This window comes from Chinchilla lanigera, unplaced genomic scaffold (genome assembly GCF_000276665.1).
Source record: "Chinchilla lanigera isolate Chin_1 unplaced genomic scaffold, ChiLan1.0 scaffold00061, whole genome shotgun sequence".
Classification (NCBI taxonomy): Eukaryota; Metazoa; Chordata; class Mammalia; order Rodentia; family Chinchillidae; genus Chinchilla; species Chinchilla lanigera.
Genome location: NW_004955462.1, coordinates 8,155,713 through 8,170,317, shown reverse-complemented (window position 1 = coordinate 8,170,317; position 14,605 = coordinate 8,155,713). Strand labels below are relative to the sequence as shown.

General features: G+C 43.2%; 1 long non-coding RNA gene across 1 annotated transcript; it reads right to left on the bottom strand.

The window, feature by feature from the left end:
* Positions 1-4,869: 4,869 nt before the first annotated feature.
* On the bottom strand, positions 4,870-14,091 carry LOC102016899. Its single transcript, XR_263106.1, has 4 exons — positions 13,767-14,091; positions 13,458-13,517; positions 9,126-9,256; positions 4,870-6,252 (listed from the first exon to the last, which is right to left on the bottom strand). It is a non-coding gene; the product is annotated as an uncharacterized LOC102016899 (long non-coding RNA).
* Positions 14,092-14,605: the final 514 nt, after the last annotated feature.

Sequence of the window (14,605 nt, the reverse complement as noted above, 5' to 3'; positions counted from 1 at the left end):
ATGAGACAAAATGTTAACAATTGGTAAACTTGATAGAGGGCTCATGAGCATTCATTGTGCTATTTGTGCATCTTTTTCTGTAGGTTTAAAGTTTTTAGAAAAGTTAAAAGTTGGGGGAAATAATGTGCCATGTTATTAATTTCAACATTCCCGCATTCGTATTGGGACCATTCCTTCCCAAGGGCCAAAGCAAATCTTTTTATTGTAAGGCACAGTGAGATGTCAAGATCACAAAGAGAGGTGTTAAATAAACTGTTGAGGAGGCTGAGGCAAAAGGATCACAAGTTAGGGCTCAGCCTGGGCAACTTAGTGATTTAGGGAGACTTTTGCTCAAAAATAAAAATTAAGGGCTGGGAGTGTATCTCAGTGTGAAGGTCCTGGGTTCAATCCCCAACACCACACTGAGAAAAGTGTTTAGGGCTTTAGATCACTCAGTTGGTTTAAAAAAAATTATCTGTGCTTGGATGACCTTGAAGAGAGGCAGAACTGTTGAAGACTGGTAATATTTTCTTCTGCCCTCAAGTAAGCCAAGCACACCCCCCATTTGAGTCTCCAAGGCTCTGGGCCCAGGTGTGAGCTTTTCTTCTGGCTTCTTTTGATCAGAAGTGACCTTCCACTTGTGCTTTTGCAGCTCATGGCAAATGTGATTTCATGTGTCACACATCAAATAGCACTTTTAGAAAAATCAGTTAGGTTTTCCATTAGCCTAAAATGGCTTGTTCAGGAAGAGATACCTCCAGACTTAGGAAACAGAGTTTGGTATGCGCTGATACTTTATAACTCCAAGGTCTTAACAGAAGCGAGTTGTGTAAAGCAAAATATTGCCTGGAATACTCTGCGGACTCCACAGTAAGAACTACATTGCAGGCCAACAGTGGTGTGGTGAACTTGTGCCCAGGGCTTGAAAACCTGAATAGCTGGTAAAGAAAGCTCTGAGAAATAGGACACAAGGACCTTGTGCCAGCAGAGGGATAGACAAGGAAATATGGTCCTCTCTTTCTGCTCCCTCTTGTGGGAGAAAGGTTGGGCACAAGACAATGGGCTGATCTACACCATCATCTCTATGGTAACACAGGATGGAAAACCAAGTCTTCACTACCATCCTGAAGGAATTCCAGCACTCAGCCAACTGCACAAAAACCTCAGGCAAAGTTTAGTGTCTCCTCCTCTGGTCACAGAAGAGGAAAACAAAACCAAAGCAATCATTATCATTACAAAGTAACTCTGAACTAAAGGTGGTAGGTAGGGCTGGGGATACAAAACTAAGGAACATACAGTCCCTCCTCTCAAATGATTCAGGTGAGCAGAGATGAGTGTGCGAAACCAAAGCAGTAGAACCTAGAGGAAAGAAGACAAGGACAACCCAGGAAGAAAGAGCATCAGGCATGAGGCAGCATTCCAGAATGGATGGGAAGAGGGGGCCTGTTCTCAGGGACCTGAGGAAGGACATTCTTCCACGGACACAGAGGGAAGGGAAGACAGGGTGGACAGTCTTCAGTAGACAGCAAGATCGCAGCATTGAAACTCTGAGTTGAAAAGGTACTATCTTGAGTCTTGATGGATTCATCACCAATATAATCTCAGCAGCTTTCTGAATGGATGACTTACTTTAAGGAAAAAGGAAGAAAAATAAGTTACAGTCATTTGATTAAGGATTTATATGGAGCATAAATCTGGCTAAGCATTATTTGGTTAAGTCATTCTCTGTAAGTACTGTATATCCTTCTCAAATTGTATGATTAACATTTCTAATGTTAACATTTCAAATAAAAATTACAATATCTTTTATGTTAAGTGAAATAAGCCAGGCACAGAAAATCAAATACTACATGATCCCATATGTGGAATCTAAAAATGTTAACTTCACAGGAACGGAGTGAAATATTGGTGACCAAAGGCTGGTGATTTGGAGAGGGAAAGATACTGATCAAAGGATATGACATTTCAGTTAGGAAGAATAATTTTAAGAGATCCACTGCACATTATGGTGACTATAGTTAATAAGAATATATTGTATGCTTGAAAACTGCTGACAGTAGATTTGAAATGTTCTCACCACACACACACACACACACACACACACACACACACACACAGATGCACTTGTTGAAAGTTCAATTTTACCACTCCACAATGTACATACATATCAAGAACATTATGTCACAAATTATGATACAGACAGTTTTACTTATCAATTAAAAATCAAACATTTTAAAGAAAAAAATGTTAATAAAATTCCACTGTTTTTGTCTCAGTCACTTTCCCATTGCTAGGACAAAATACCTGACACCTACCACTTCAGGAAGAAGAGATTATATAGAGTCATGGGTTCAGTCCATAGTCAGCCGACTGCAAGGCAGAAAAACTGTGGTGGAAACTCTTCACTGCATGGCAGCCAGGAACCTGAGAGGGAAAGGAAGAGCTGGGGAAGAAGATACACCCTTCCAGGTTACAGCTGGAGTGACCCACCTCTTTGAACCGGGTACCACCTCCTAACACCATACCAGCTTGGAACTCTTCAGTGGCTTACTCCTCTAATGAGTATAGCACCATTATGATCCAGTCATCTTCCAGAAGCCCCGCTTCTGAACATAAGAGCTTTTTCTGGGACATTCTAAATCTAAACCATAACATAACTTACCTAACATCTAAAACATAACTAAAAACATAACTTACTGTTTATATAACAGTATAAGGCAATGAGTTTTTAAAATTATTTACAAAATATAAACATAGAGATTAAAACCTTGAGAATGAACTTAAGAAATACAAGCATCCTGGTCAAATGCCTTCTGTCACCATACTCACTAATTTAACCACAATTTTGTAAATCTGATCTTCTCCCAGGTTAGAGCAAGTAGTATCGGGGTAGCATATCAAATAGAATAGTGGATGTGTCATGGATGATTCTGGTCAAGCAACTTCTGTCTTTGGCAGTTCTGGTCTAGTCAATAGTTTCTCTACTACTACTGAGCAGGCCGGATTTCAAAAAGCTGTTAATACGCCCGTTTGCTCGTAAGTCTATAGAGACTAAGCAACCAATGGGCAGAGATGGTCTAGCACACTCGAGTGCAGCCTCTCAGCCTGCCCTCCTGGGTTCGAATCCCCTTTTGCCACTCACCTGTGCCCTGGCTCTCTAACCTCTCTGCCTCAGTTTGTCTATCTTGAAGATATGGAAGAGGATACTAATACTATCCCTGTTGGGAAAATTAAATTAGTTCATAAGTTTAGAACAGTGCCTGCCTGGCATATAAAAAGTGCTCAGTAACTGTCAACACTATTAGCTATCAAAGGTTCAAAATATATACACACAAATAAAAAGCAAAATAAAGGACAGATAAATAGAAAGTAAAAGAGAAAAAAACAAAAGATGAAAAAGGTAAGTAAGAAGTTTAGATAATTCCCCCAACTTATCTATCACATTGTTTCAAACATATTTTAATGTGGATGCGAATTCACTTCTTTTATACTACTAGTTTCTCTTAGTTCATTGAATAGAAAATTTTTTGCTATTATTGGTTTCTTCTTTGTAAGAAAGAATTTTTTATCTATGTCTAGTACAATTCTCTCAATAACTACTTTAAAAATAATGATACACTGTATTAACTATTGTTATTCTCTCATTATTGTTTTATTTTTTCATAAATTTTTTTAAAACTTCAGATTTCTTCAAAGCTGTAGATATTGATGGCATCAGTTCTGTTTTCTATCTTTATTCTCTTAAAGACTTGCTTCATTTTTGTTGTTTTTATTTCCACTGTTTATGAAATTTATGAGACCAGATATTAAAAATTTTGGACCTTTTCACAAATCTAAGATAGATTCCTAATATAATGAAATCTGAGTTATTACTATCTTTTCAGTAAAATGGAATGCATGTAATATCAAAATATTATGAATATATTGCATTTCTTTTTTAGCTTGTTGTTTTTGTCTTGCTTTGCCCAGCAGAATTTAGGCCATGGATGATGGCCAAACAAGAGTGGCCACAGGTGACCACTGTTATTGTAGTCCGAGTTGACACATTTAATTCTGGTGCATGGCTTTGTCATCCAGGAAAATTAGTAAGTTGAGAGGTCATAGGTAGGGCATTCCTAAAAGACATGGCATAAAGCATTGGAAACACCCATGTTCCTCTGTACGATTACCCTACATAGGCAACATGCAGAGCTGTGCTCCATGTACAATGAGTGGCTATTGCTCAGTGAGTAAAGGTCAAGCACTATGGCACACACTCTGAGTGTATTATCTCTACTACTTAAACTAGAAAACGGTAATATGATTATCTGCACTCTATGGGTAAGGAAACTGACTCCGACTGGCAGAGCCATGACCCGAGCCCGGGGCCCTCCCGCTCAGACCTTGCTCTTCCCTGGCGCCCTGCAGCAGTGCCTGGCTTCATATCAGCTACAGCCCTGAGTGCAAGTGACAGCAGACCTGATGTCCTCCCTGGGACCGGGCTCCAGGCCCTGGCAGCACACAAGAAGAAGCGAAAGCACCAGACACCACCTCTGATGGGGTCAGAGGACAGCTGAGGCCCTCCGCCCTCACAGACCTGGGTGACCACAGGGACAGACCAGCCTAGCCTTACCCCTTTGCATTGGGGCCAGGCAACTTAATAAGGTTATTTTTTTTCTGAGTTTTTTTTTGTTATTGTTTTGGTTTGGTTTGGTTTTTGCAACACCGGGGATTGAACTCAGTGCCTTCACACTGAGCTACATTTCTAGCCTTTTTTATTTATTTATATTTTGAGACAGGATCTCGCTAAGTTACTAAGTTGCCCAGGCTGGGCTCAAATTTGTGATCTTCTTGCTTCAGCCTCCCAGAGTGCTGGGATCACAGGTGTGTGCCACCATGTCTGGTTAGGAAAGTGTTTTCAAAATGTAAATGTTTCTTCTAATTCACCACACGGCATTGATATTGTGTTGTAGCTCCTTTTCCTTCCACACTGCTGTTCGGTCTGACTGGGTACAACTGTTTGTACCTGCACAGAGCAGGATCCTCTTGAAGCCCAGGAATGTGACCCACAGTCCTGCCCCATTTATCCTAATAGCACAACAAAAGTTCAATCTGCTGCCTCATGCCCGTAGCCACAATGTTCGTAAAATGAGAAAAAGGTCAGCACCGTCTATCACTCCGGCTGTAGTATAAGTTAAGATTTGTGGTTGAAATAAAATTACCTTGCTGGTCATTCCCTGTTTCAACATGAAACCCCAAAATTCTTTCTGCAATTCTCCCTACTGGCATCTACATAGAAACAATAAAATAGGATGGCAAACAATAAATATTTGTACTTATTTTAACATGGCAAAAAGGACACAAGCCCATGGCTTATCAAAGGCACACTGATAAAGGCTTTCTGTCAAATGTGGGCTGTTGGAAGTTATACAAGGATTCCTACAATATCCACTACCTATTAGATTAGTCTTTGGATAAATAAAATAATTGAGGGGATTTTTCTAACCTTATTGGAGTAAATATGGTTAGTTTTCCTTGCTAACTAGAGTGTTTCTGTTGAACCTTTGTGGGTAGTGTCCCACCCAGTACAGAGGACAGTGTACACCACTGCCTTGGCAAGATGATACACTAGTCTTAGGTTTAGCAAGGTGTGGGCAGCCTGTGGTACAGACACCAGTTTCCAAGAGGTAGAGCTCACCATTCAAGTACTAGGTTCCAGATCTCACTGCTAACTAGCTTGGAACTTTAATCTGGTGTACACCAGATTAAGGGGCATCATGGCTCCCACCACAGGGAGTGGAAAACATTTCCTGAGCAAATTCCTGAAGAACAGGGAACGGGGACTGGCATGGCCAGCAGCTGGCCAGTGTGCGGTAGCACTGTGATGAACTGGCTGTCCTCAGCTCGACTTCCCTGTGTGCTGTGTGTACCTGTACTGCAGGCAACACAGCAAGTTCCAAGCTGATTGCTAGGCATTGTCAAACACTGGGAAAGATTCTGTATTTACACTGTGTTATTTAATTTTTACAACTTGGTAAGGTAGGCTGGGGTACTAGAGATTGGACACAGGGCCTTCACCATGAGCTACTTGCCCAACCCTTATTTTATTTTTTATTTTGAGAGAGTCTGAAAAGGGCACTAAATTGCCCGGGCTGGGCTCAGCTTCTTTGAGTGCTGGGATTACAGATGTGCACCACCATGCCTGGCTGAGGTAGGTATTCTTGACTCCATTTTCCAAGTAAGAAAACTCAGTTGATTTTTTTGTTCAAAGTCACACCACCTAGAAAGTCCTTTCTGTAGAGATAAAAGGAAAGGGTATTGTTAGTTTAGGGTGCTGGAATCAAATAAGATAGACTGAATGGTTAATAAGCAGCATAGCTATATTTCTTACAATTTTGGAGGCTGGGAAGTCTGATAGTGTGGCTCTGGTAGAGTCAGGATCTGCTAAGGGCCAGCTTCCGGCTTCATAAACAACCATCTTCCCTGTGTCCTCACATGGCGGAAAGAATGAGAAACTTCTGGGGCTCTTTTTAATAACAACCCTGATCTACCCATGGCAGCTCCTGCCTCAGGGTCTAGTCAACCCCGAAAGTCCCCATGTGTAGACACCATCACACTGCGGGTTAGTTTTCAACAACGAATGGGGGCATGAGCATTCAGTCTGTTGTTGGAGTATGCACACGTATGTTCTTACCTAGCCTAACATATGTACACCAAGCAAATTCTATCTAAGTACTGTATTTATGGTACCAAGTGTTGGTGAGACTGTGCAGAAAATCAGTCTTTTTTATGTGTATTGTACATGTTTGCAGTATAGAAGGATTACATCCATTGTGGGGGATTGGTACAAGCACATGACACACCTGAATTCTTTTTACTTCCTCTTCCCCTCTCTTCCTTCCTTTCTCCCTCCATTTCTTGGTCTCCTTCCTATTTGGAAAAGACCTATCTACCTGTGACCTATTATCTTTATTTTGCTCTTTAATTTATTTATATTTTGAGTTTCTCACATAAGAAAAATATGTGATATTTAAGCCTGTATATTGATTCATTTCACTTGACATTATGGTCTCAAGTTTCATCCATTTCCCCACAAATGCTCAAATTGATCCTTCTTGGTGGCAGAGTAGTGCTTGCTCTGGCAGCACATATACTTAGTGACAGAGTAGTACTCCACTGTGTGTAAATATCCCATTTTCCTTACTCATTTGTCTGTTGATGGACATATAGAAAATCACTCCCATACGTTTAATAGTAGATCTGCAAAGCATGTAATGGGTGTGATTTTTAAGCCAACAGCTTTAATGGAACTTACCCTCCATGTCTTGAAACAAATATGCCAAGAGAAAAAGTACCATGATATTCACTACAACATTGTTTATAGCACCAAAATGTATTACCAACATAAATGTCTTTCAGTATGAAGCAAAACAAATCATGTTATACAAATAATGAGATATGACTTAGTGTTTGATGGAAAAAGGTGGGACAGTGTTCAAGATATGCATCTTCTGACTCATTGTAAACTTGTATCAGGGAAGAGAAAAATCACTAGGGACAGTGGCAACCAACAGTGGCTCCTGCGAGGCAGGGAGAATTGATCTGAGTGTGGAATGAAAAATAGAATTGTTTCAGCCAGGCTAAGGAAAAGGGGAAAGGGTGGGGTAGCCATGGTCCAGGAAACTGGGGTGTATAATGGAAAGACTCCCACTTGTGGCCCCAAACCCCTACTGTAGGTGACCCAAGAGAAGGCCTCACAGAGAGTCCCCAGGGAAGTCCTGAGGTTGGCACTAAAGAGGGAACACTTTCTGTGAGAACACAAAGTGGCCGACAGGGAGGGAGCGATGTCTTTGGAAGTCTCAAGTTCCCTACTCAGACTTTGGCATGGACACGGTGTGGTTTCATTGACAGTGACAAATGAGGAGTGCTGACGTGAATGGGAGAGAGCTGGTGCAACACATCGGGTTCAATGTCCAGATCGTTTCTTTTTTCTGTCTTAGGAATACAGTTTTTCATGGACCTGGACTCACATAATTATGGGGACATAAACAGCTGGAAGTAAACCCTGAGAATGAAGACCTTTTTAAAAGAGTTGAACATATCTGTCAAGGCAAATGGTTCTTGTTTATTTCTACCTGCTTGCAGACTGTATTACGAGGTGGCTAATTTCGCAAGATGAGAACTCCTTGGTAGGCTTCTATGTACTCTTCAGGCAGGGCTACTTCTTCTCAGTCTGTTCTGACTTGTCTTGGAGTTATAGTAAAACACCACCAAGAAATAAATTTGTGTCTCAAAAGAAAAAGATATTTTCTTTTTTCCCTCAGCTCCTTTGTATTGCTATATGTTTGCCGTACATAATAAATATCTTCATCGTAGGGAAGTGATACGTACTCATTTCAAACCTTGACCCTTTCACCCTCCCTTTCCTTCCCCTCCCAGCCTCTTCCCCCACTCACAGCTCTACTTGCTATCTCCAAAAAGTCTACCTCCCTGTGTCCTGTCATGTAGCTTTTTTTTTTTGAGACAAGGTCTCATTATGCAGTTCAGGCTGATCTTGAACTCACTCATATAGCCCAGGCTAGCCTCAAACTCACAGCAATTCTCCTACCTCGGCTTACCTTTCATGTATCTTTTCTTTTACTCTTTAAATTATTTGTACTTGGGGTTTCTCATATAAAAGAAACCATGTGATATTGAACCTTCAGTCTCTATTTGCTTAACATTGTAGTCTCAAGGTGCATCTATTTTCCTACAAATGACTCAAATTTATCAGCCACTTTCTTTATCCACTCATCTGTTGATGGGTGTACGGGCCACCTCCATGATTTAGCTCTTATGGGTTATGCTGCTGTAAACCTGGGTATGCAAGTATCGCTGTAATATAATGCTTTTAACGCTTTGGAGGATATACCTAGAAGGAGAATAGTTGGCTCAAATGGAATTTCTAGTTTTAGTTCTGTGAGGACTCTCTGTATTGAGTTCCACAGTGGTTGTACTAGTCCCACCAGCAGTGTAGAAGGGTTCTTTTTTTTTTTTTTTTTTTTTTTTTTTGGTTTTTCTCCGGTACCGGGAACCGAACTCACGACCTTGCGCTTGCCAGGCAGGCGCTTTGCCGCTGAGCTAAATCCCCAGCCCCTAGAAGGGTTCTTTATTCATGGCAGCCTTACCAGAGTTTGCTGTTGTTTGCGTCATTCTTCCCAGGGTGAAACAGAATCTCCGGGTTGTTTTAGTTTGCATTTCTGTAATGGCCAGAGATATCGGGCACCTTCTCTCATGCACTCATTAGCCATTTGTATTTCTTTGAAGGAAAATGATTGAAAACCCCAGTTTGAGAAGCCAGCTGGTAAACCCTAGATAAGATCCCTACCCTGTATGTGGAAGAAGAGTGTTTGTAACCTTTTGGATCACTTAAGGCTCCAAAAGAACATTTCTTTCAAAATGTAACAGACACACACACAAATGCACACACACACAACTAATAACAGAGCTATCTCTTATTTGCTAGTAAAAAACTTTCTAAGTAAAGGTTAGCACTCAAATGTAGGAGAAGAAATCAAAGTCCTAGTGTCCGCCTCACTGAGCCACATCTGGGAAAGCAGTGTAGTGAAATGGATGGACAGGGCGACACTGGGAAGGGTGTTGACTCTGGACTCAGGCAGCCCGGGTGCACTGGGCACCATGACCTTGGGCCAATTACACCCCAGGCTCTCGACTGCGAGACAAAGGAGCAATAGCTGTTCCTGCTAGGTGGTAAGCATGGGCCCCGCTGCCTGACACCGAGAAGGTATCAGAATGGTAGTCATTAGTAGATGAGTCTTGATTCTGAGCCTAGTTTTCTTTGTGTAACGGAAACAGTGATTTCCAGAGGAGAAGATACGAGCACAATTTCTGAGCTTTAAAATTCTCTAGAGTCCTGATTATTATCAATAATTGAGACATCAGTGCACAAATATGTAAAACATCAGGTTACCAAGAGCTCAGGGCTTTTACCTCTGCAAATCCAGAGGGCACGGCTTGAGGGGAAGAGGGCAGGTTTGCAGGTCAAGGATGGTGGTGAGGAGGGGCCTCCTGAAGAGGCCGGCTTGGAGCCGAGAAAGGCAGGAGGGCAAGCATCTGTGTGACAGGCTCTCTGATGAGGAAGGCTGGAGCCACAGCCTACACACAAGTGGCCTGCGGGGGCAGGCACAAAGAAGAGTGAGGAGCAGAAACCCAAAGAGGAAACTGGGTCAGATTGTGCGTTGCCTGCCCAGGCATTTTCAGGGCTTAAGCTTTGACTCTCAGTGAAAACTACAGCAGGGTTTCCAGCAGAGAATGGATGGGATCTAACTTCTGTTTTAGAAGAATCACTCTGATTGCAAAATGCGCAATGGCAAGGGTAGAAATAGAAAGACCCCAGGAAAAGCTGTTGCAAGGATCCAGGTGGCAGAAATGGTACAGAAGCCTGAATAGAAAGAGCTCAAGAGAAAATGGCACAAAAGTCTAATTAGAAAAAATCGAAGAGAAAATGGAACAACGCTTAACTAAAAAATTGCAAACACATGCCAAGCGTGGTGGTGCATGCCTATAATCCCAGCACTGAGGCAGGAGAATCACTGCAAGTTTGAGACCAGCCTGGGCTACAAAGTGAGTTCAAGACCAGCCTAACTGCATAGCGAGACCCTGGCTCAAAAAGACAATCAATCAATCAATAAATAAATAAATAATTGCAAACACAAAATTTTGTAGAGGACTTTGAGGAGCTCATGAAGGTGAGGGGCCCTGAAGACTGAGCTTTGCTGATATTGATGCCCACCCTCATTTGTCCCAGCTGTGGCTTTGTGGTGTGGCAGACTGTGGGGTGTTGACTAAGCGGGGCCCTAGGAGATGCATTTGCAAGCAAGGGAAGAGACCGTGAGCTGTAAGCAGTGGTGCATGTACCTACAGTCCTAGCTTCTAAGGAGGCCAAGGTGGGAGGATCATGAGTTCAGGAGTTTGAGACCAGCTTAGGCCACACAGTGTGACTCCAAATCACAAAAGAAGAAAGGAAAGAAGGACGGAAGGAAGGAAGGAAGGAGGGAGGAAGGGAGGGAAGAAGAGAGAGGAAAGGAAAGGAGGGAAGAGGGAGGGAGGAAAGGAAAAGACTGCTTTTCGTGGGGAAAGATTTTGAGATTTAGGAGTAAGTACCACATGCAGATAAAAGTGCCCATGTGCTCTGTGCTCCAACCAAAACTCCAGAGAGCGAGCAGAGTCATCTTTCTAAAGAATCTGGTCAGGAAGTTTCTCTGCATAAAACCTCAGTGCTGGGGAACTAAGTTTCTCGCACTCCAGCCCCAGCACGTCCTGCTGGGTCGGCCTCCTTCCACTCCCTCCCTAGCACACTGTCCGCTTTGACACAGGACTCCTGCTGCCTACAGTGGCCTTCTGCAACTCTGAACTCTTCCTCATCCCTCACAGCCGGGACTGCGGCTTCTGTGAAACCATATCCTCTTCCTGGACCTCAGCCAAAGCAGAACCAACCCCTTCCTCCTCCTCAGCCTCAAAATCCTCCGTGCACAAATCCGTTAAACCTGCACACAGGACACAGTTATGAACCCTAAACCTAAGAGGGGCTCTTCAGCGGTACAACTATGGGCATTAGAATTAGACTACCTGGGCCGGGGATATAGCTCAGCCTCACAGCGCCTGCCTGGCAAGCATAAGGTCATGAGTTCGATTCCCAGTACCAAAAAAAAAAAAAAGCCAAAAAAAAAAAAAAAAAGAATTAGACTACCTGGTGCCAACACAAGCACTTGCTCCTCGCCTATAGCTTTAAACATGCTGTTCAATGTCTCCACACTGTTTCTTATAGAGAGAAAAGTACCTGGGGTGTTTTGAGTAGGTGGTACTGTTCCAAATGCAAAGCGATCGTGTTGAATCCTAAAGTGCAGAGACATGGGTGGGGTAGATACAGAAAAATTATGCATGCTTATCCATTGCTTCCCACCCGCACGCAGCATCATGCAGTGTAGGGGGTTGAGCATGTACTCTGCAGTCAGATGACACAAGTGTGTGTCCCACCTTTGCGTTTTATTCGTGTTCAAATTCTCCAAAGCTTAGTCCTGAATTTATAAAACAAAGGTAATCCCATCTATCACGTGAGATGTTGATCATGTGTGCATTATTTATCAACTCATAACACATCAGCCCAAAACTTAGGGGTTCAAAACCAGAAATAATGGCTTTTTAGTTCTCATGACTTTTGTGAGTCAGGAATTTGAGAGCAGCTGAGCTGGGGCCTCTGGTAAGACTGTGGCAGGTCATGGCCACAGCTCGCATGGATGAAGACTACCTCGTCTACACATCTGGTGCCTGGGATAGGAAGACACGGCCTGGGGCTCCCAGTGTCTCTCGCTGTACTTGAGAGCCCCAACCACATGTTCCTCTTGCACAGATTCTTCAGGGCCCTTCGACTTCCAATATTGCAGCTCAGGACCCTGAAGGCACAGAGAGGAGAGAGAGAGAGAGACAGACACAGACAGAGAGCAATACAGAGAGTAAGCTGTGTGAGATCACCAGTGCAGCCTGGTCCAGACGGTCAGGCAGCGCCTCTTTCTTTCCATTCACTGGATGTGAATCATGATCACCAGCTAGAGGAAAAGAATTAGGTGACTGCTTTTATTTTTTCTAAAATACTAAAATTTTGAAGACATGCTTTAAAAGCACCACGGTAGGTGACGTGTCCAGTCTTCAGTAAGTAGTAGCAACCACTATTTTTTGGAAAATATAGCAGATGACTTAAAAAAATAACATAAAAATGTCTCTGCCTCCTACCATTCCTAACTTCACTCCCTAGAGTCACCCCTACCTTGTGACGAGGTGAAAGTATTTATCAGTTCGGGCAAAAGATCAAATGAAAAGGAGAGGCAAAACTAAGGACAGTTTTCTCTTACCAATCAGTCGCCGCATGCCGTGCCCAATGTTAAGTACCTACTTTAATCCCCAGAATAACCTCATGGGGCTCTAGCATTATAACTTCTTTCATGGAGGACAACATTAGAGGCTATGAATGTTAACTGTAGAGGATTCGAGAGCTAGTAAAGGCATAGGAAGGAGTGGGAGCAGGAGAGCTGACTCCAGGACCTGTGAGTCTGACCACCATGCCCCCTGCTGGGAAAAGCAGATGAGAATTCTTTGACTTAATGTTCCCCTCCCTTGGTTACTTTACTTTGAGAGGCAGGATATCTATGGGAGTGGGTAGAGTGGAATCTAAGAATTCAAGAGGCTCTTAAACCCTGAAAGAGAAGCAGCAGGCTATCACCAACAAAGAGAGAGCACAGGAAGTGGCAGCCAGGACCCAGCCAGCCAGGCGGTGGGGAGGCCAGGATGCCAGACTCCGACCAACCAGCCACGCATCAGGCGCTCCTCGGCACAGGGGTCTGTTTCATCCTCTAACAAGCATCCTTTCCACCACTGCTCATGCAAGCTTGTGCAGTTCAGCTGCCTCCACCAGGAAATCAAAGAGGAGTTTCCCCACGACTCACCTTCAGGATGTGGAAACTATCTCCCTCTGAGCTGATGGGTGTCCCAAAAACACATGAAAGCTGAAAAGGCAGATATCATTGAACAAACATAGAGGAAAATCTCGTCATCCAATGCAGTCCTCTTGCCCAGGCTAGGGGAAAGGGGATAAGGAATTGGACCACAGTTCTCTCCAGAGCCCAGTGTATTTCCTGACCCATTCCCTGGACCAGGGCCTCAGAGATTTCAGCACAAGTGAGAAGGAGCTGTGGTCTCCACATGGCTCCAGCTGTGGCCAGGCTAAGTGGACACCATCCCCTTCCACATCTTACCTGGATGCCTTCTGACTCTTCCTCCTCCTGTGCCCAGCACCCGGTCCTTATCAGTTCCTCTCCATTCTTGTCTGAACTCTACTTGCCCTCATAGCGCATTCCTCTCTCCTGATGCAGCTCGGCCTTTAAAGCAATCCTAAATCAATCTCTTGGAAGCCAGTCGCTCAAAACCTACTTCTGAAACACATACCTTGTGCCAGACATAGCTCTACTACTGGGATTCAGCAAAGAAAAAAGCAAGAAAAGTCCCTGGCATCCCTGAGCTTATATTCTAGGTAGCTTGTTAGAAAAGGAGAATTTGTGCTTCACCAGAAAACAGCGTACGTAGGTGGGGGAAACACAAGAGGAACTTATTTCTCTTTCACATCTCATGAGAGCTATAGCCTGCCTGGCTTCAGGAAGCACGGCGGCTATGAGACTCATTCTTATGCTGAGTGATGGCCCACAGCAAGTCTCTAGGGCTCATTTGTTTTCCTGAGAAACCACTTTGAAGATATCAATACATAATACAACAACCATTGTTAATTTCCTACCACTTTGTAACTCTGTATTGTTTGTATTGTTCTTATGCTATTTTGTGACTGGATGTCTGTTTGTTAATATGGATTCCTTCTTTTATTTTTAAAATAAAATTTTTTTAAAAAGTCTCTAGGGCTCTCATCCCCACAACATACTCTTTAAGAAGTCACTATGCAACTGGGAGTTCACCGAGACAGACCTTATCTGAGGCAGGTGTGCTCAGTCAAAGAAATCATTTGGTCAAAGAGTGAGGAGAGTTACTGCACCCACCCGAAGCCACTTCTTCCATGTGGGTGACAGCAATGCTTTGTGCCCCCCAC